At 56.2% G+C, this 19495-nt stretch overlaps 1 protein-coding gene across 3 annotated transcripts in view; it reads right to left on the bottom strand.

Annotated features, from left to right (window-relative positions):
- Positions 1-19495, bottom strand: part of ST3GAL2 (ST3 beta-galactoside alpha-2,3-sialyltransferase 2) — a 61278-nt gene that overhangs the window by 29764 nt on the left and 12019 nt on the right. The window contains exon 1 of one of the 3 annotated variants that reach the window (XM_056824614.1): positions 1839-1992. The exons of 1 other annotated variant lie outside the window; for it this stretch is intronic. The gene's annotated coding sequence lies outside the window, so the exon portion shown is untranslated. Of the gene's footprint in view, positions 1-206; positions 883-1838; positions 1993-19495 lie in introns of those variants that run through there. One more of the 3 variants, XM_056824610.1, reaches the window with a different exon arrangement.

The following is a 19495-nucleotide window of genomic DNA, read 5'->3' on the forward strand; positions in this document are numbered from 1 at the left end:
GATGGCCAGACTGGTCTTCCTGCTTCCTGCTTCTGGGAAGGTCTTTGCATGCTCCTTTACTCCTGCCTGGCCTGAGAAAGGACTTTGAGGATGTCTGGAGAAGACAGACACCCGAGTGATGCTCGATCGCTGAGCAAAGGGAGAATGGAGAGGTCCGAGGGCAGCTGAGCCTCGTCTGAGGTGGGGAGAACTCCGACCAGACTCACCTTTCTTTCTGGCTGACCGGACATCTCCCCGTTGGAAGCTCCTTCTTAAAGGCCTGAACGAGGTGTACCAGGGAGTTTCTGGACCAGGCCAACTCCCCAGCCCCCAGAGCTCCCTCCTCTTGGGAGAGGACACTGTGAAACTGTCTCTTAGGAGCTCCTGCCAGCACAGGGCGAGCTGGCAGATTTTGATAGCCTGTGGCAAGTGGAATAAATAGTTCCAATGAAGACGGCCCCTCCCAGCCTTGCTCCATTCCAGAAGAAGAAGGTGCGCCCCAGATCTCAGGTCTTCCTGACTCTAGATCTAGTCCTCGGTCCAATCCCCACTGAGGAAACTAAGCCGGGCTAAGTGAGATGAGTCTCCTGCTGAGGAAGAGGAGGATAAGGCCGCTGGGAGAAGGGACAGCTCGGCTCTCTGGGCCTTCAAACCAAGAAGGAGTGTACAAGAAGCCGCAGGATGGGCTGGCTGCGGCCCAGTGCCTAATGCCCTGCATTTCCCTGCAGCACCTCCTTGTCTGAGCAGGCCTTCTCAGTGACTCAGCAGCATCTCAGTGCTGCGGGGTGGCGCCGAGCCGAAGGTCAAGAGACCCGTCTCTTGTCCCAGCTCTGCTGCCGGAGAGGCAACCTGGAGAAAGCCGCGTCCACGCTGCAAACCCCCTTTCCTGGGTCATCGCCGACCACCCTAAAATCGAGAGCTCCGATGGCTTGACCAGGGCACCGGTGTTTTCTCACTAGGGCTGTGGCCAGGGGCGGGAGCTTCCCAGCTCTGGGCCTCAGTTTCCCCTATATGTAACATCCAAGGGGGATCCTTCCAGACTGACATTCTCTGAGAGCGTTCCAAAGATCCACCTTGCCACACATGTCTGAGGACGGCGGGCTTGCCAGTCCCAACACGAAGCCTGGGGAGGGGGGCGCGTCCTTGTCGGTGAGGGGGAGGGCCGGGGAGCCCCAGAGTGAGCACAACGGTAGGCTTTTCCTGGATAGAGGGACAGGAATCCCCCAGCACCAGCCAGGGAACTGGAAAACGAGCCCGCTGCCCGGAATGGCTGCTGCGAGAGGGATCCAGGGATACTCGCTGAGCTCAGGGCGCTTCCTCTAGGCAGGCAGAGCCCAGGGTTCGAGTGGGCTGCGCCAAGGGTCACCCCGAGGACAACCGTGCTGGGGGGGGGCAGGACTTTCCTGCTGGCTAGTCCTTGGCTCACTTCCGTACCTCCTTGGGTCTTCTCCCTCCTCAAGCTCAGGGCTGGCTGTGGCGAAGCCTCTGTGACCAAGTCAGGGACTGCTCATGCCCTCGGGGATCCGGGAAAAACCGCCAGGCTGCCCTCCCAGGAGAGGCCTGGAGGCAGCAAAGCAGACTTCAGAGGCTCCCGGGAGAGGCCTTATCCGTTTGGGGGGGGCACCGCTGTGGCTTCACCCGAGTCTGCAGCAAGTTAGGAGCAGAGCTGGACTTAGGCTCTTCCGTGACCCAGTGGGTCACTCCACAAACCTTTATGGTCCTGCCCTCCAGAGGCTTCCATTCTAACAGGATTAGAGAGCAGCCGGAAGCCCCTGAACTGAAGCCAGCAGCGTGGGGGGGGGGGCCTCCCCACAAAAGGAATAGCTGCTTCGTCTCCTTCCCAGCTATCTTTTCCTTACCTGGGCAGGGGCTAGAGAACGGGGTGAAGTGACCGGCCCCGGGGCACCCAGTGAGGCAGCCTCTGCGGCCCCGGATCCTGCTGACGGCAGGCCTGGAGCTCCCTTGAGAAGGCTGCCGAAGACGAGCAGAGCCTCCCATTTCTCAGAGGCCCGACCTCGCCCTCCTCCTCCCCCTGTGAAACTTCATGCTGACCCTGGACGTGGATTCAGGCGGAATGGGACGAGCCGAGGGGGAGGGGGCTGCTCCGGGCGGCTCCTCCTCCTCCCTTGGGGAGAGACCAGACAGGACAATTCTACTTCCAACCAGGGCTCCCAACCTGGTTCAGCTCGAGGACCCCTTTGGCCACACTGGGGAAGCCTGTGGACCTTACCTTAACAGTGGTTGTTGTTTTGCCGTACCCTCCCCTTCCACCTGGGAGTCAATACCGGGTGTTGGCTCCAAGGCAGAGGAGCAGTAAGGGCCAGGCCAGGGGGGTCAAGTGGCCTGCCCAGGGCCACCCAGCTGGGAAGTGTCTGAGGCCACATTGGAACCCGGGACCTCCCGTCTCTAGGCCTGGCTCTCCATCCACTGAGCCACCCGGCTGCCCCCAGAATGGTGTTTTTAAAGGCACTGAATGACCAATAAAACAATTTACATTGAATACAGTTACGTATGATTTCACATAGACCTATATCACATATAAAGTTTACCTCCCCACGCTTAGGGACCTTTGACCCAGACTCCCCTTTGCCCTCCCCCCCTGTAGCGGGACGGTCCCCTCCGCTCCGGGCCTCCCAGCACAAAAGCTTACATTACTCTAGTGGAGGCCAGCATCATTTTCCCTTGGGAACAGCTGGAGGCTGCCAATACACTCTCCTGCCGCCCGCCTCCCCAGAGTGGAAGAGAAGGGGCCGCACCGGGCTCGTCCCAACTCCCCCAGGACGGGGCTCCCGACCTCAGGCCGGGGAGTTAGCTGAAGCTCTGCCGTCCCCTGGGCCAAGGAGCCTCCCGCTCTCCTACCCGAGCAAGAACTCCAGCAGCTCCCCCGCCTGAACCTACTGAGATGAGCCACAGCTGGCCACCCTCCGCAGCCCCCGGTACAAGAGAGGCTGCTTCCCCACCCCCACTCTGGGAGTCAGGCAGGGAGGAGGGGCCGTGAAGGATGAAGAGCAGGACAGGCCTCCGGGGGGGAAGGGGACCCTGAGAGGAAGCTTGGCTTGGCCAAAGCCTGGCAGGAATTTAGAGAATCAAAAGGGAGTGGTGGGGGGAGGGGGGGAGGTGAGTGGATAGATTTCATGGACATGAGATCATCTTTGTGAATCACATAGCACAGTACTTGGCACATAGTGAACACTTAATAAAGCCTATCCCATCTTTTCATCCATCCATCCATCCATCCATCCATCCATCCATCCATCCATCCATCCATCCTTCCTTCCCTCCCTCCCTCCACCCATCCCTCCCTCCATCCCTCCACCCATCCCTCCATCCCTCTATCCATCCATCCCTCCACCCATCTATCCCTCCATCCTTCCTTCCCTCCCTCCCTCCATCCCTCCACCCATCTATCCCTCCATCCATCCATCCATCCATCCATCCATCCATCCATCCATCCATCCTTCCTTCCCTCCCTCCACCCATCCCTCCCTCCATCCCTCCATCCCTCTATCCATCCATCCCTCCACCCATCTATCCCTCCATCCTTCCTTCCCTCCCTCCCTCCATCCCTCCACCCATCTATCCCTCCATCCTTCCATCTATCCCTCCATCCCTCCATCTATCCATCCATCCATCCATCCCTCCATCCTTCCTTCCCTCCCTCCCTCCATCCCTCCACCCATCTATCCCTCCATCCTTCCATCCATCCCTCCATCCTTCCATCCATCCCTCCATCTATCCATCCATCCATCCATCCTTCCTTCCCTCCCTCCATCCCTCCACCCATCGATCCCTCCATCCTTCCATTCATCCCTCCACCCATCGATCCCTCCATCCTTCCATCCATCCCTCCACCCATCTATCCCTCCATCTATCTATCCATCTATCCATCCATCCATCCATCCATCCATCCAGAGGGTCTACAAACTTGGATGCTGGGAAAAAAATCACAGCTTTGTTGTAAGCTAATTGGTTTCTACATAATTTATTTTATATCTTTAAAAATAGGAGGCTACAGGCCAGCACAGTGGATAGAGTGCTGGGATTGGAGTAGAGAGAATCTGGGTTCCAATCTGATCATAGTGTGTGTGACCCTGGGCAAGTCACTTGACCCAACTGCTGACCCTTACCACTCTTCTGCCTTGGAACCAAGACTTAGTTTTGCTTCTAAGACAGAAGGTTACGGTAAGGGTTATCACATATGTGTGAGGACCTAAATATACATTATTCTGAAAAGGGGCCCATTAGACTGTCCCCAAGGGGGTCCAGGACACAAAGAATTTAAGATGATGAAAGAGTACTGAATTTAGATCCTTACTTTCTGGGTAACCTTGGGCAAATCACAGGCTCTTAATTCAGCTTCCTCACTTACAAAATTAGAAAGCTACTGGGAATCACCCAGGGCTCAGAAGAGTGTTTTGAGATCAGATATTTATAACGTGCTCCAAATTCCTTTCAGATAATAGGGAAACTCTGGGTGACTTGACATTTAGTCTCAGCCACAAGCAAGGTGCTTTCCGTTCAGATTTATGTTTCTGAAAAGTGCTTTGGGACCTTAAGCAAAAAAGCTTGTTGCTGTTCAGTCATGTCTGATTCTTCCTGCCTCGAGGACTCTACCCACCGTCCATGAGGTTTCTTGGAAAAGATAATGGAGAGCGTGGCCATTTCCTTCTCCAGTGGATAAAGGCAGAGGTTAATTGATTTGCCCAGGATCGTACAACTAGCCTGATTTGAATTTAGTCTTCCTAACTCCAGGTCCGGTATTCTATCCAATAAGCCATCTAGCTGTCTAAGAGAAAAAACAGAGGGCATAAATTATACACACCCATTTGTTGTTGAGTATCATGTGCTGGTGAGTATAACAAGAACCCTGTACTCCCATTTGACTTCCATGGCAAAATTTTTCCTCTCTGATCCTTCTTTTCCTTCCATCCATCCATCCATCCATCCATCCATCCATCCATCCATCCATCCTTCCATCCATCCATCCATCCATCCATCCATCCATCCATCCATTTGTCCATTCACTCAAATATTTATTAAGCACCACCTATGTGTAAAAGCCAACCCTAGACAGTTGGAATACAAAGACCCCTTTAAGGACTTGAGCTAGTCTTTCCTGACTTCTGCCCTCGTCTTCCTCTGTCCCCCCATCCATTCCCTTGACCTTAATGTTGGGTTGATGAACCTGGGAAACTAAAAGAGCTCATTGTTTTTGTGCCACACAGATGTCTTTTTGACCTTTAAGAGGAAACTTGGATGCGTTAGTCCACTGTTTATTCCCCCCCAGAACAGAAGATGAACCTTCCTCTTCTCCCCACCCCCAATCAAAGATCAGAGAAGGGAAAATACATTTCCGCCCCCCCCCCCCAGGATTTCAAAACACTCTTTACATAATACTTTGACCATACAAACACCCCTTGAGGGTTCATCCAGAACAATGAATCTCCTCCCACTTTCAGACATGGTGAGTGCAGGGTACCAAAACAACAGAGGCCAGTCACCCTTTAGGTTATCAGGGTCATTCCCCAAATCAGTCTTTGCTCCTTAGACCAAGAGGCTGAAAGCCTTAGAGCAGGGCTCCTGAACCTCGGGCTATAAACTTGCTTTTTAAAAAGATTTCTTTCTATTTTAGTATAGAGGGGATCCAGGACTAGGCAGTCCGAGTTAGATGACTTGCCCAAGATCACACCGCTAGGAAGTATCTGAGGCCACACTTGAACCCAGGTCCTCCTGACTCCAGGCCTGGCATTCTACCCACTGTGCTACCTAGCTGCCCCCCAACATGTTTTAATAACGATTTCAATAACATTGGTTTCTTTGTACTCCTGTATATTTTATTTCATGCATTTAAAAACATGACTCTGAGAAGGGGTCCCTCGGCTTCCCCAGGCTGCCAGAGGGGACCACAATGGGAAAAAACCAAAAGAGAAGAATTCCTACCTGAGGGACCAGAGTCCCTTACCACAAACCCATTTCACAGAATTATAATATCTGGAGTTGGAAGGAGCTCTTAGAGGTCCTATCGCTTTCCCCCTCATAGTAAATGCTTAATTAATATAATATATAATAATGCTATAATTGATATAATAAAACAACAAATGCATTCTATTCCTTCACTCTTTCATTGTACAGGCCAGGACGCTGAGACTCAGAAAGGGGTAGTAAGAGGGTTCACGCTGTTCCTTGGCCAGCTCTTTCTGTGGTGCCCTCGGCCGTTAGGCTTCTTGGGACGGGGAGGATGGGGGCTCAGCTCCGTGCTCTTCCCAGAACCCGCCCCTTTCCTCCGGGAGATGCTTCCAGCAAGGCCTTACGGTCGAGCAGGCACCGTAAAGGAGGACACGAAGGATTCGTTAAGCCAGTGGGAAGACGAGCTCTTCCCAAGAAAGGTCCTCCCTGCCCAATTCTGGCCCCCTTTTCTCGACTGCCCCAGGCCCCCCTTTGTCCTTGCTCCCGAGCAGAGTCCCAAGTCTCTCAGGCACACACTCGCCGCGGCTCTTGCTCCCAAAGTGATCATTCCTGGAGCCCCGGCAGTCTGAGCCAGGGGTGGTGCCTTTTTGTAGAGCTGGCAAAGTCTAAGGATCTCTTCTCAGAGGTAATTTAATGATCCATTAAGCGTCATTACGATAAATGAAATAATTGGAGGAAATGCTGCCTTTCAGTTAGAAATGGATAACAATTAAGATTTTTCCCTAACCAAGTTCACAGACCCCCTGAAATGTTTGCACGGACTCTGGGTGAAGAAGCTGCCGATCCGCTGGCTGCCTCCCTCCCCCTCCAGGCACAGGCTCCGCTACAGAAGCAGCTCCAGCACATGCAATAACGCCGGAGGAGACTTCGCCGGATTCCACCATTTTGGCAGACTGTCCCAGAGACCAGGCCAAAGGAAAGAGGACAGAACCTTCTCCAAGGGCCTCCTCCTACCCCGAAGTACAGGGCTGGAGTGGGCCGTCTGTCCCTGCAAACCCCACAGACCTGGCCTCGGTCGGGCCGGGCGTTCACAGAGCTGAGGGCTCCCCCCCACTTGGAAGCGCTCGCTCCCCTTTCCAGGCCCCACGTCAGCCCCCAAAGCAGGGACCAGACGCTGGGCCGGCCGAGGGCCAGAGGCAGCGGCACGCTTGAGGGCCCCTCGCCTGAGCCTGCCAGCAGGGAAGCCTCGGGGCCCTCATCCTCAAAGCACACCAAGGCTGGAGATCGTATCTCCGGACACTGAAACGTGGCCAAGGGCTGGGAGGAGGCCGGAGGGAAGTGGCCAGACAGGCCCCCACCGGCTGTCCCTCAGCAGGGACATCCTCGGCTTTTCCCGTTCTGTCTCCCCGCCTGGAGGAAGGGGCCAGGCCCCGGCTTCACGTCACCCAGGAGGCCCGGAAGGATGGGGCTGGCTCAGAATCTCGTGCAGGGATTTGGAGGGCTGGAGGCAGACACGGAGGCAGACACGGAGGCAGACACGGAGGCAGACTCGGAGGCAGACAGACACGGAGGCAGACACGGAGGCAGACTCGGAGGCAGACTCGGAGGCAGACACGGAGGCAGACTCGGAGGCAGACTCGGAGGCAGACACGGAGGCAGACAGACACGGAGGCAGACACGGAGGCAGACACGGAGGCAGACACGGAGGCAGACACGGAGGCAGACAGACACGGAGGCAGACAGACACGGAGGCAGACACGGAGGCAGACACGGAGGCAGACAGACACGGAGGCAGACAGACACGGAGGCAGACACGGAGGCAGACACGGAGGCAGACACGGAGGCAGACAGACACGGAGGCAGACAGACACGGAGGCAGACACAGAGACAGACACGGAGGCAGACACGGAGGCAGACAGACACGGAGGCAGACACGGAGGCAGACACGGAGGCAGACACGGAGGCAGACAGACACGGAGGCAGACAGACACGGAGGCAGACACGGAGGCAGACACGGAGGCAGACACGGAGGCAGACACGGAGGCAGACAGACACGGAGGCAGACAGACACGGAGGCAGACAGACACGGAGGCAGACAGACACGGAGGCAGACAGACACGGAGGCAGACAGACACGGAGGCAGACACGGAGGCAGACACGGAGGCAGACAGACACGGAGGCAGACAGACACGGAGGCAGACACAGAGACAGACACGGAGGCAGACACGGAGGCAGACAGACACGGAGGCAGACACGGAGGCAGACACGGAGGCAGACACGGAGGCAGACAGACACGGAGGCAGACAGACACGGAGGCAGACAGACACGGAGGCAGACACGGAGGCAGACACGGAGGCAGACAGACACGGAGGCAGACAGACACGGAGGCAGACACGGAGGCAGACTCGGAGGCAGACAGACACAGAGGCAGACACGGAGGCAGACAGACGCGGAGGCAGACAGACACGGAGGCAGACACGGAGGCAGACAGACACGGAGGCAGACTCGGAGGCAGACTCAGAGGCAGACACAGAGGCAGACACGGAGGCAGACACGGAGGCAGCGGCCCGGCCAAGCATGTATTCCCATCTGGGCCGAGGCGAGGCGAGGGTTTCCCGGAGTAGGACTCGCTAGCAGATAGACGTGTCACCACAGCAGCTTCTTAAACAAGCTCTTGACAAATCCTCTCTGGTGGGAGCCTCGTAACACCTCTGCGAGCTCCGTGTTGCTATGCTCCTCGCTTTGTGCTCTTGTTCCGGGGTGCTGGACTCTGGCACTCCCTTTGAGATACCTTTTCTTCTCCAGTTCATTTTTCCAGATGAGGAAACGGAGGCAGACGGCTTTAAGTGATTGCTCAGGATCACCCCGCTAGGAAGCGTCTGAGGCTGAATTTGAATCCACAAAGATGAATCTTTCTGATGCTCTATCCATGGCACCACTTAGCTGCTCTACCCTCATTTTACAGATGAGGAAACGGAGGCAGACAGAGGTTAGGTGACTTGCCCAGGGTCACATGGCTAGTATTTAAGACCACATTTCGATTCAGGTCTTCCTGACTCCAGAGCCAACACTTTATCCTCTGAGCCACCTACCTGCCTCCATAGCAGCCAATCCAGTGCACTTCAGGAGGTCCTGGGTCCAAATCTGGCCTCCGATGCTTCCTAGCTATGTGACCCTGGGTGAGTCACTTAGCCCCCATTGCCTAGCTCTTGCTGCTTTTCTGTAATAGTTCTAAGACAGAAGGTAAAAGTTAAAAGGTAACTATCTAGTGATCACTCAATCCTTCATTAGTACCTTCATTTTTTATCCTCCTGTTCCCCCGCCCCCCCCCCCCCCCCCCCCCGCCGAAACTGGATTCTTGGCCCCTTCTCAGACTCTCCGCCAGGTCCTACCTGGAAGGAGGTTTCTCTCACTATCCTCCACTGAAGACCAAATACTATCTGGAGCCCGATTTTGTCAGGCCTGGTCTGGTCTCCTCCATGACGCTCCCACCCTCACCCACTTTGTGCCATCATTGGGCCCTTGACTCTCTTACTTGGAGGGGAGCTGGCGCACTTCCTACCTACACGTCTTCCTCATTCCCCTCCCTCTCTAACCAGAACTCGGCCCGCGGAGCCCGGGCTCTGAGAGGCCTCAGGCTGCAGACCACTTTCTGGATGTTTCCAAGCCATTCGCTTCCCTTTCCTGTCCTGGTGTCCCTCATTAGAATTAGAGTCGGAGATCCGGGGTTGGAAGGGACATTTGGAGGGCCTCCGAACCAACACCCTCATTGTAGAGATGAGGAAACCGAGATCTGGAGGTTAAGTGACTTCCCTCGGGTCAGTCAGTCATATGCAGGATTTGAACTTGGGACTTCCTGACTCCAAGCCTCATCACCTATCCACTACTAATGTTCCTGTGATTATAAGTCCTAGGAGGGCAGGGATCATCTCACTGCTTGTATTTATGTCCCTAGCACAGAGCCTGGTGCAAAGTAAGCACATTCATTCATCATTCCTTCATTTGCCTGGGATGGCATCTTGACTGCTCACTGTGTGTGACATGAAAACTCTTGGGGCCTTAGTTTCCTTATGTATAAAATGAGGGAAGTTCAATCAGATGACTCTACGGTTTTTTCCAGCTCCGATTTAAGGCGCTGCGGCTTTTCCTGCTTCTTTCTTTAGGCCCTGGTGAGAGGCGAGTCATTCTGGCCCTCCGGTGGCAGCCAGTGCTGACAGTGGGGACTCCTTGGGCCCATAGCCATGACAAGTCCAGGCTGGAGGCGGAGCAGAAAGGGAGAGCACAAGTCATCTCCTCCTCCCCCCACACCCGGGCACCCATTGCATCCCTCCTTCGATGGGTGCTTTGGGAATCTTAGGGAGGAAAAACAAGAACACAGAACCCAGGTCACACCATCAGTGCCAAGGCCACAGCCAAGCACTAAGCGGTGGACTGGGTACAGGACCTGAGAACGACAGAGCCACATGTCCAGGCTTGCCAGCCCAGAACAAGGGGGGCATGTCCAAGCTGTGCTTGGGGAGCGGGGAGCGAAGGACCGGCCAGGAGTCATGGGTAAGATCTCTGCCCCTAGGATACTCCGGCAGCCCGTGGGGAAGCAGCCTCCATTGCTCAGGCCAGTTACCTGCACTTTCTAGTCAGCCTCCATTGCTCAGGCCAGTTACCTGCACTTTCTAGTCAGCCTCCATTGCTCAGGCCAGTTACCTGCACTTTCTAGTCAGCCTCCATTGCTCAGGCCAGTTACCTGCACTTTCTAGCCAGCCTCCATTGCTCAGGCCAGTTACCTGCACTTTCTAGCCAGCCTCCATTGCTCAGGCCAGTTACCTGCACTTTCTAGTCAGCCTCCATTGCTCAGGCCAGTTACCTGCCCTTTCCAGTCACCAGAGAGTGTTCAGCGCCAGAAGAGCGATGAGATACGGCAGTGAGAAATTTCAGCTGTGCGGAAGGGTGTCGGGAAGCTCTCCCGTCAGCCTGCCGCCTGTTCTCCGGGGGGGGCGCAGCGGTCCCGGGCCTCTACACACGGTAGGACAGGCCTCACCCCTGCCCACCTCAGTTCCTGCAGGGCGACCCCGGGCCTCTATCAGCAGGATCCTAGGCGGGGACGGCCAGGCTACCCGTGCCAGGAGACCAGATCTTTGGTTCAGCGCTCAGGACCGGACGCTCCCCATCAGGAATCCCCCTCCTCTCGAGCCTCGAGCGGCACCCTGACCAAATCACAAGGACCTGCGAGTGTGGCGGCCCACAGAGGCTTCCGAGGCTCTGCCACGGCCTCGAGGGTGCCAGGAGGGAGACCCTGGGCAGGCGGCCCTTTGCTGCGGTCTCCAGAGCCCAAACTGCCAGAGTTACGACTTCCGGGGTCTCGAGCTGGCCCCGAGAGACCCTCACGGGCCGCCCAGGTGTGTGCCTGGGACGGAACGCGACTGTGCTATGAGGAGCTCAGAAAAAGCTGCAAAGACTGCGCGACCAGGAGAGCATCCTCCGCCCAACCGAAAGCCAGGCGGGTGGAGGGCCACGTCTGGAGAAGGGAGGGCCTCGCGGGGTGACCCTGGGCAGGTCACTTAACCCCACGGCTTAGCCTAGACGCGATGCTGATTCCAAGACAGAAGGCGAAGGAAAAAAGAATCCAGAAGCTCCGGAGGACTTCTAGGAACCCGGATCCAGAGGAAGTCAGCACAGAGCGGCGGGTTCCCCCCTTCCCCCGCTTCTGGGGGGCAGACGGCCCGGCAGCCCCAGCGGATGAGCGGCTCTCCCTCAGGGCTGCCCCCCCCCCCCCCCCCCCGGGTTACACGGGGCTAGGAGGGAGGCTGTGGCTGGAAGTGACGATGGCTGACGGCCTCAAGAGGGCCGCAGATGTGTAGAGGGTTCAGAGCCCTCGTCTCCCAGCTTAGGATCTCAGAGACGACACTAAGGACTAGCACCGGCCCAGGGCAGCCCCGCGGCTGCCCCCTCACTATATCATCTTTAAAACGGTCACCTTCCGTCTTGGCATCAATGCCGTGTTCTGGTTCCAAAGCAGAAGAGCAGCGAGGGCTAGGCCGTGGGGGAGAAGTGACTTGTCCAGGGTCACTAAGAAGGGTCGGAGGTCCTCTTCGAAGCCAGTGCTCCTCCCCCATCTCTAGGCCTGGCTCTCAATGGGCTGAGCCCCCCGCTGCCCCCATGACACAAAGGGAGAGCCCACCACGTGGAATTCAAAATGCTGCTGAAAGAACGTTCACATTTTACAAAGGTCTTTTAAAAAGGAAGGCGGAGAGCATCGGGCCTGGGCCGGCCCCCACCGCTCCCACCTCTGTCCTGGGTCGGGCCTGGGCTCCCGGGCTGAAGAGGACGCCCAGAGGCCAAGCCGGGCCTGGAGGGGGCTGGGCCTGGGGCGCTCGGCCCAGCCCACTTCAGGAGGTGAGGGGGCGGGGGCGGGGGCGGGGGACAGTCCAAGCTGGAGCTCTCACCTGTGGCCCCTCTGGGAAGGTGCGAGCCTCAGCGTCCACAGCCCAGCGCTTTGCTCCGAGCCGCGGGGGCCGCAGGGTCACAGGAGGCGCCTCCTCCCGCAGGCTCGCCACGTGCTCGCTGGAATCTGGCTCCCCCTCTGAAACGGGAGGTTCTTGGCTCGGCCCCCCGGCCGGCCAGCCCGGGGGAGGAAGGCCAGGAGACACACACAGACAGCCCGACTTCTGCGGCTTGTGGCCGGGGGAGAGGGGGTCTGGGGGGAACTCAGCCCCAGCCTGGAATCAGCGGGTGAAGGAGCCCTGGGCAGCAGCTACGGTGTGCCCGACCAAGCCACAAAACGGCCCCGCAGAGCGAGGAACGCGATGGGCATCCTCTCCGCTATAAGCAGAGCGGGACAGGAGCTAGGGTTCATGGGGCTCAGGAAAGGCAGCACACGGAGGCAAGGCTTGAGCTGAGCTAGGAAAGAAATGAGGGATTCTAGGGACACGTGCTGACGAGGAAGACCTGAGTTCAAATCTAGCCTCAGAGAGTGGCTTGCTGTGTGACCTTGGGCAAGTCATTTAACCTACAGCTGCCTGACGGAAGGATCCGCCAGAGAAGGAATCAGAAGTCCTTTTCAGTATCCCTGCTGAGAACCCCACCCCTCCAGATCACTCTGGTCCACGGGGTCAGGAAGAGGGGAAAATAAGGGATTCATTCACTGAGCTGGGTGGCTCAGTGGATGGAGAGCCAGGATTAGAGATGGGAGGTCCTGGTTTCAAATCTAGCCTCAGATACTTCCCAGGTGTGAGACTCTGGGCAAGTCACTTAACCCCCACTGCCTAGCCCTTATATCACTCTTCTGCCTTGGAACCAATACACAGTAGTGATTCTAAGATGGATGGATGGAAGGAAGGAAGCAAGGAAGGAAGGAAGGAAGGAAGGAAGGAAGGAAGGAAGGAAGGAAGGAAGGAAGGAAGGAAGGAGGGAGGGAGGGAGGGAGGAAGGGAGGAAGGAAGGAAGGAAGGAAGGAAGGAAGGAAGGAAGGAAGGAAGGAAGGAAGGAAGGAAGGAAGGAAGGAAGGAAGGAAGGAAAAGAAAGAAAGAGACAAAGAGAGAGAGAGGGAGGGAGGGCAGAAGGAAGGAAGGAAGGAAGGAAGGAAGGAAGGAAGGAAGGAAGGAAGGAAGGAAGGAAGGAAGGAAGGAAGGAAGGAGCGAGAGCTCAGAGATGCCTCGGGAATGTATCTGTGGACAGCCTGGGGGTCTGCAGGGCAGAGGTGAAGCCCCCACTCTAGACAGAGCCATGACAGAAGCAGAAGGCTTCCCAGCATGCTCCAAGACAGCTAGCTCCAGAGCGAGGCCCATCCATGGTGCTGTCTGGGCAGCCTGCTGAGGTCCTTACAAAGCAGGAGCCCAAGAGCTGTATTTACAGCTGTCCACCCTGGCAGCCAACTCGTCCCCGCGTTTCCAGCTATCTCCAAAGGACGGTCCCAACAAACCCCTCATCCGGCCAGAGCTTCCCAGGCGAGGGCAGGGAGCGGCCCAGAGGCTGCTGAGAGGGAAATCCTTCCTCTCCAGGCACAGCCGCATGAAGGCTTTGCAGAGGGAAGTCCAGAAACCAAAGTCTACTTGGGCACGTCCTCCCACGAGGTTTGTCCTCCGGGAGCCCACGCGTCGGTCCGACTTCCATCCCCTCCCTAGAAGGCTGGGCCGCCCGAAGAACTGATTCGTACCACGGGGTGAAGGACCCGCTGAATGGAACGCGCTATGAACCGGCTCTCGCAGCTCACAGGGGCTCCCCGTGTCTCAGCCCTCTTACGGGATATCAGTGGGCGTGACGGAGCGCCCTTCAGGCATCCGGTTGGGAGGGCACAAGTGCGGTCAGGAATGGGCGGCTACAGAGACGTGCGGAGTCACGCTGCCCGAGTGGCCACAGGGGCATCCCTCCAGGTGGGCAGGCTCTGCGCGTCCTCTGTGGGTGGCCGCCATCCCGGCCTGCGGCCCCGGCGGCGATCCAGAGGCTGCCTTCGCCAAGCCCGGGGCCCTCTGAGTGGCCGGCCGGCAGCGAGGAGCACCCGGGTGTGCACGGGTGGCGGAAGGACAGGCGCGGCGCTAACCGAGTTTGGGGGAACCAAATCTTCTGGACTCTGTCCCCAGGCATCCCCCAAATAGGCTTGTCCTTTCCCCTTCCCTTCCCTCTTGGACTCAGTACTGCGTCTCTGTTCTACGGCAGGAGAGCGGCAGGGCTGGGCCTCCTGAGGCCGAGGGTCTGAGGACGGAGCCCGGGCGGCCGGAGGGGGTCTGGGCGGCTCCCTTTCAAGCCTCCCGTGTGCCGGCTGTAGGGATGGGCGGCTTCTGTGGGAAGCCACGAGCAGCCTCGGGGAAGGCAGGGCCGGACCGGAGCGCCACGGCTTCCCCGGGGCTCTCTTACGGCAGGGACCCTTCGGCCGTCCCGCGGTACCGCCCGGGCCACCCGGCTCACCGCTCGGCAGACTTTGGAAAAGGCAGTGGAGCTGCTCACACACAGCCCGGCGCCGCGATAACCTGAAGGCCCTACAGAAGTGCTGCCGGCAATCCCTGAGGAGCTCCCATCGCCAACGGCCAAGGAGCATCCCAGGGGGCTCTGCCAGACCCCGCTGCTCCGGACGGCCCCCAGGAGCCTCGGAAGCCTCCCGACCGCCTCCTCCGGCCTTCTCGCTGCCCTAAGGAAGCTCGGAGTCTCGGAGTCCTCGACGAGGGTCGTCTCTCCTCCCCGGGCCTGAGAGAACACGGGGCAGGCACCCCCGCCCCCACCCCAGGGGGAGCCTCTCAGTCATCTGTGAGGATCTCAAAGCACGAAGGAGCCTGCTCAGGAGCGCCAGACACATCATTCTGGACGCGACCGAGGCAGGAATCCTTGGCTTGGCCCTCCGGAGGGGGCACAAGGATTCTGTTCCTCTGGTGCTTTTCTGTTTCTTGTTTTTAAGTGGGGAGTCGGTGGGAGAGAGAGCAAATAAAGAGTTGCTGATGGGAGGAAAACATGGGAATTCTTTTGTAAACTAGTGAATGAGTTTGGGAGGCAGCTGGTAGCAGAACTGGCCTCAGACCCTTCCTGGCTGTGTGACCCTGGGCAAGTCACTCCACTCCTGTGGCCCAGCCCTTCCTGCTCGTCTGCCCTGGAACAGGGCACTGATTCCAAGAGAAGGCACTTGACAAGTGCAAGCCATCTCAGAGGCGGATGGGAGAAAGGGAGAAAAGGGTCCACGCACCGTGGATTGTCCACGTATCGTCCTTACGTGGAAGGAAGAGGGGAGGTCCCTCAGGGCTGGGGACAGGCTCGCGCCTTCAGGGGCGGGTCATACCCCAGAGCCTGCCCCCGGAAAGCCTGGGTGACGGGGGCTGAGGCCCCCAGACCTGGGCAGGGGGATGGGGGGGCGAGATGGGAGCAAGTCTCCCAGGGATGCACCCACCCACTCGGCCACCTTCCCCTGCACCGCCAGCTCCATTTCCCAGGCGCCACGCTGCTTCTTTGGCAGAGGCAGAGGCAGAGGAGAGCCAGCCCAGGCCACTCTGGGATCATGAAGTCTGCAGGGCTTGGCGTCTCTCCCCCCATGGAGAAGGAGCTGAAAGTTCCGATAGGACTGTCCAAAGGACGCCTCAAAATCTCCACAATTGGGAGCCTGACCGTGGACCTAATCACCCCTAACGAGGGGGCAGCGTGAATACAGCACTGGACTTGGGGTGAGGAAGATCTGAATTCAAAACCTGCCTCAGATGATGACTAACTATGGGACCGCAGACAAGTCATTAACCTCTATTTGCCTCCTCTGTAAAATGGGAGTAATCATAGCACCTCCCTCTTGTGGCGTGTTTGGAGGAGCTTGTAAACCTTCCAGAGCTAAATAAATGCTAACCGTTATTGATAGCATCCTCCTCTCTGGGACCTCTCTCCGAGAAACCTCTGAAAACTCTCATCTGTTGTCTTGGAATTAATAAAGGATCCGTTCCACGGCAGAAGAGCTGGAAGGGCTACGCAACTGGGGCTGAGCGGTTGGCCCGGGACCACACAACAAGAATGTGAGGCTGGATTTGAACCCAGGTCCTCCTGACTCCAAGCCCGACTCCGTCCTCTTGGCCACCTCACTGCCCCTCTGCAAGCGTCGTAAAGTGCCTCAAAGACCTTCGTGTTTATCCTAGGCATCCGTCAACCACCTCGATTCCATGCCCCTACAGCCAGGACTCAGCACTGTTAGGCCCTAGCGGACAGGCCCTCAAGTGGGAAATCCAAGCAAGGCGGGAGCCCGATCCTTATGTAGGGGAGGGAAGGGATTCGTGAGGCTTTGGGAACATGTCGGGAAGTTGGAATGCGGAAGGATGGGGGCCAGGGAGGCAGGAGGGGAGCAGAGAAAACAGCCGAGTCACTAGTCATGGGAAGACCAGAAGCTCCCCAGACGCTCCTGATCTGGACCCTAAGCAAGGCGGAGCCTCTTGGGGAGAAGGGGGTCCCTGGGCTGAGCTGGCACTCTCCTATGTACTCCTAGAGGGGGGGATGGCTCAGTCCAGCTCCACGCGTCCCTCCGTCCTGTGCTCTTCAGGGGAAATACCAGCCGAACCCGCAGCCCAGAGAGGCCGCCATGCCGTGAAGAGAAGCTGTAAGGATGCGTGGCGGGGTGGCCTGGGGTGGCCTGGGGGTGGTCAGTGCTCTTCTTCAGGGGCCCCGACTATCTTTAGCAAAGGGGAGCTGGAGAAGCTGACCGATGAGGGTCAGATGCTCAGAGATCTAGTGCACCCACTTCCCTCTAGAGTTGGTGCAAATCCCAAGCTAGGCTGGTGCCAGCCTACTGTCGTTGGGCTGGACCCCGCCCCGAAAAGGAGGAAAAGCGAGGGCAAGGCCACGCTCAAGGCTCAGGAAGGAAAGGGGAGAGTAGCTTTCTAACAGATTGTCAGTATCTCTGAGGCCCTTGGAGAGAAAACAGCTGTTTAGAGCAGAAAACTCGGGAATTTATCTCCCGTCCCTCTTATCGGGCTGACCCCTGGCATCCTCCAAGACAGCAGAGAACAAAGACAGCCATTAAGCCAACCCTCATGAATGTTTCCTGCAAACAGAGCCCCAGCCGATGGCCTGGCAGGAGGCACCGCAGGAAGTGCGGATGCCTTTCTCCCTAGGCCTCCGAGGGCACATCTCCCGGCGTGCCTGCTGTCTCTCTCTTAGATCAGGTCTTCTGTGCTCCGGGTCAGCCTTCTTCCTTTCTATGCATCTTCCCACCCAGAGCAAACCCACTCTTCCCCTGGGCTCACGAGCCCTCTCCTCGAATTTCTCTGAGCATTCTAGGTCAGTATTCTCAACTTATTTTTAACGCTATTTTAATAACTGTATTTTCATAGAATGTGTTCTTTTTGTGGGCCTAAAATGTGTTGTTCCTTGCGTTTAAAAGCACAATTCTTGGAAATGAAGGACACGTCCATCAGTTGCGGGATGGCTGAACAAATGGGGGTACAAGTGGGTGATGCACTAGTACTGTACCCTAAGAGACGTTGAGCTGGAGGATTTCAGAAAAGGCTGGAAAGACCTGCGGGAACTGAGGCAGAGCAAAATAAGCAGAACTGTGGCAACACTGAATGCAATACCAGCAGTGCCGGACGATGATCAGCTGTGAAAACTTGGCTATCAGCAATGCGATGATCTGGGACAATCCCGAAAGACTATGATGGAAAATGCTCTCCACTTCCAGAGAAAGAACCTTTGGAGTCGTCTTTCACATCAGTGTATTTAGGGTTTTGGGTTATGTATAACTTTACTCTTACAACAGTGACCCACATGGAGGCACGTTTTGCATGATAATAAAAACAAAATGTAAAAAATAAATAATAAAAACAAAAATAAAAGCATAATTCTGGACAGAAGCTTCACCAGACTGTCACTAAAAGAGGCCATGGCTCAGAAAAGGCTAAGAACCCCTAGTTGAGGGGGGCAGCTAGGTGGCTGAGAGAGCCAGTACAGAGACAGGAGGTCCTGGATTCAAATGTGACCTCAGGCACTTTCTAACTGTGTGACCCTGAGCAAGTCATTGCCTAGCTCTTATTGCTCTTCTGCTTTGGAACCAATACACAGTATTGATTCTAAGATGGAAGTAAGGGTTAAAAAAAAAAAGAACCCTCATCTCCATGATCTCTCTATCTCTGATAACACCGAACTTGTAGTTTTCAAAAATAAAATGATGCTGAATGATTGGAGATCATACTTTGCTTTGCATTTCTTTCCACCTCCTATAGTAATGCTTAATCAATCAAAAACCATTTATAAAATATAGACACAAAAGCAGGAATAAAACAGTCCTTGCCCTCAAGGAGTTTCCATTCTATGTATATGCACACAAAAGAAATACAAGACAAATTGGAGGATGAGGAGAGACACTAGTAAGAAGCCAGGGGGCTAGAGAAAGATTCCAAGGAGAGGAGGTAGCAAGGTGCTTTAGGGGATAGAGAACCAGGTCTGGGGGGGGGGGGCATGGGTTCAGATCTGGTAGCAAGACATTGCCTAGCTTTGTGACCCTGGACAAGTCACTTAACCCCAATTGCTTAGTCTTTACTGCTCTTCAGCCTTAGAAATGATACTTAATTGCAATTCTAAGACATGAGGTAAGGGTTTAAAAAATGAAAAGATTCCAAGAAGAGGGGAAGTTTCCTGAGCTGAGTTCCAAAGGAAACTAGGAAACCTCATACAGCACTGTAATGTCCGCATTTACGTACACTACCTTATTGGATCATGCTACCAGCCCTTTGCTCCAGGCACCTTTTCAGATGAAGAGCTTGAAGCCCAGAGTTTCAGTGTCTGGCAGACGGTCACCTGGCCAGTAGATGTTTGGTCATCTTTCCAGGCTAGTAAGAGGTTTGCAGGACTCTCGGCAGAGCAAGGAGGATTTGGTAGAGGCTATTCAGGGTAGTGTCATGGGCAGGGGAAGGCGAGTTCTGGGAGAGTGGGGGATTCCAGGGTTTGCTGCTTCATGGTGCTAAGAAAGCAGGTCTGGATGGAAAAATCATTCCAATGATTGTTGATACCAATAATAGGGAGGGACAATAAGGTGGGTCACCTTCACTCCAAGGAAAACAACCCCAGCTGCTTTGCTCCCAAGGACTCTCAATCAATAACAAAAAAGGAACTAGGCAGAGTGGGAAAAATTCATGATCAGCAAATAGTAGCAAGCCCAGTTCTC

The sequence above is a fragment of the Monodelphis domestica genome, chromosome 1 (assembly GCF_027887165.1).
Source record: "Monodelphis domestica isolate mMonDom1 chromosome 1, mMonDom1.pri, whole genome shotgun sequence".
NCBI lineage: Eukaryota > Metazoa > Chordata > Mammalia > Didelphimorphia > Didelphidae > Monodelphis > Monodelphis domestica.